This window comes from Syngnathus leptorhynchus, chromosome 6 (genome assembly GCF_054491065.1).
Source record: "Syngnathus leptorhynchus isolate UIUO chromosome 6, UIUO_Slep, whole genome shotgun sequence".
In the NCBI taxonomy this organism is placed as follows: Eukaryota; Metazoa; Chordata; class Actinopteri; order Syngnathiformes; family Syngnathidae; genus Syngnathus; species Syngnathus leptorhynchus.
This window is the reverse complement of record NC_141200.1, coordinates 15326405-15329141: the sequence shown is the minus strand read 5'-3', so window position 1 is coordinate 15329141 and position 2737 is coordinate 15326405.

The following is a 2737-nucleotide window of genomic DNA, read 5'->3' as shown; positions in this document are numbered from 1 at the left end:
CTTTTTTGCTTTCTGATGATTGTCATTTTGAGATTTTTCCAAAGACAACACTATCAGTCTGTCGAGTATCATGTCATATAACCTTTGTTTGGGTCGCTAAAAATAGATAGAAGTAACTTTGATTATTATCGTTATTATGGGGAAAAAAACTTTTTTCACAAACACGTCACATATTATTTAACAAAATAAGTTATGACTGCACAAATTGTGTCCTTTGTTTCTTTACAGAAGATCAATCATTAGGTGGGCTCCTCACTGCTGATATCTGCTCTTGAGGTGGTTCCATTTCATCAAGTTGTCAGTTGTAACACTGAGCCTGTCATGGGATTTCTTCTGAACCAAAGTAGTCTAAAGTAGTGATGGTTCAAGATGACGGCGCGTGCACACGCAGCGGCCTCTCTCCGTCCCAACCGATCAGTGTTTTGTTCATTCATTAAGTGTTTGTCCGACAGTTTTACGTGTTCGTCTGGTCTTACCATGTCATGCTACAAGTACAGCAGGCAGGTTCTGCTCGACATCGGCAAATGCGAGTTTTGCGGCGTTCTGAACTTTGATATGGAGACATTAAAGACACTGGGACTACTCCGGCCTGAATCAAATATGTAAATATGAATATGTATATTCCCTGCTTAACCTTTTGAATGCTACAAATGTTTTAACCCTTTCTAGGACAGTATATCACTAGAGCGGACAGCTATTTGCTTTCTCCTATATTAATTCTTTTTTTAATATCCTTATATAGGTAAAATTCAAGCATGAAAGGGGGTGAAATAAAATTCATAAGAACATTTATCACTGTATGTTTGGTCGGATCAGCTTTCATTAGAAATGTGTCCATATGAAAGCAGGTGTGTTAAAACTTTGAATATTTTACTTTTCTGCTTTCTGATGATTGTCATTTTGAGATTTTTCCAAAGACAACACTATCAGTCTGTCGAGTATCATGTCATATAACCTTTGTTTGGGTCGCTAAAAATAGATAGAAGTAACTTTGATTATTATCGTTATTATAGGAAAAAAAGTATTTTTCACAAACACGTCACATATTATTTAACAAAATAAGTTATGACTGCACAAATTGTGTCCTTTGTTTCTTTACAGAAGATCAATCATTAGGTGGGCTCCTCACTGCTGATATCTGCTCTTGAGGTGGTTCCATTTCATCAAGTTGTCAGTTGTAACACTGAGCCTGTCATGGGATTTCTTCTGAACCAAAGTAGTCTAAAGTAGTGATGCGTTCAAGATGACGGCGCGTGCACACGCAGCGGCTCTCCGTCCCAACCGATCAGTGTTTTGTTCATTTATTAAGTGTTTGTCCGACAGTTTTACGTGTTCGTCTGATCTTACCACGTCATGCTACAAGTACAGCAGGCAGGTTCTGCTCGACATCGGCAAATGCGAGTTTTGCGGCGTTCTGAACTTTGATATGGAGACATTAAAGACACTGGGACTACTCCGGCCTGAATCAACGCCGGACTCGTCTGCTACTCCTTCCGCGGATAGACAGCGTCGGAAGCGGTGTGCGAGGAGGCAGAAGAGGGGCAAGCGCGGAGGCGTCCGGGGCAGGCTAGGGGCGAACCCGTAATCGCCCGGCCGTGCCTTCCATTCTTCTGGCGAACGTTCGGTCGCTGGACAACAAACTGGATTACATTCGACTGCTGAGATCCACGAACCGGACAGTGAGTAACTGCTGTGTGCTCATGTTCACTGAGGCTTGGCTGAATGTCAACATTCCAGACTCAGCTGTGCAACTGGAGTGGCTAGCGTGCTATCGAGCGGACCGGGCCATTGAAAAAGGGGGAAAATCTCGTGGAGGTGGTATCTGTGTCTACATCCGTGACGAATGGTGCCGGGACTCTGTAGTTATACGCCGGCACTGCTCGCCACTGGGGGGGGTTTGTTATCATTAAGTGCCGTCCTTTCTACCTGCCAAGGGAATTTACTGCGATTCTGCTTGTCGCGGTCTACATCCCGCCTTCCAACGTTGGGTGTGACAGGATCACGGCCCTTAGTGAACTGTACCAGGGTGTCAGTGATCAGCAGACGGCGCACCCTGACTGTTTCACCATCTTTGCTGGTGATTTTGATCATGCTGACCTGAAGTCTGTCTTTCCAAAGCTTCGCCAGCATGTTAATTTTCCAACACGTGGTGACAGCTTCCTGGACCTGGTCTACACTGCACATAAAGGAGCTTTCAAGGCCACCCCCTCCCCCACATTGGACTTTCTGACCACGTCATCGTTCTGCTTACGCCTGCGTACAGACAAAGAGTGAGGGTTTCCAGGCCGGTTCGCAAGCGGGTGAGAGTGTGGCCTGAGGGGGCCTCTGATGCTCTTCGAGACTGCTTTGGCACTACAGACTGGGAAATGTTTAAGCAGGCAGCCACTTGCAACAATCAGACGGACATTGAGGAGTATACTGACTCTGTGACCTCTTACATCGCGAAGTACATTGATGATGTGACCCTCACAAAATGCATCGTCACTCGGGCTAACTGGAAGCCATGGCTGACAGGGGCTGTCCTCGGGCTGCTGAGGCCCGGAGACAAAGCCTACAGGGCTGGGGATGAAGCGGGTGTGAGATCGGCTAGGGCGAACCTGTCCCGGGGCATCAAGGATGCGAAAAAGGCATTCTCTTCCAAGATTACTGCCCACTTCAAAGACAGCAGGGATGCTCGGTGCCTGTGGCAAGGCATTCAGACCATCACGGACTACAAGCCAGCTCCGCAGAGCTGTGA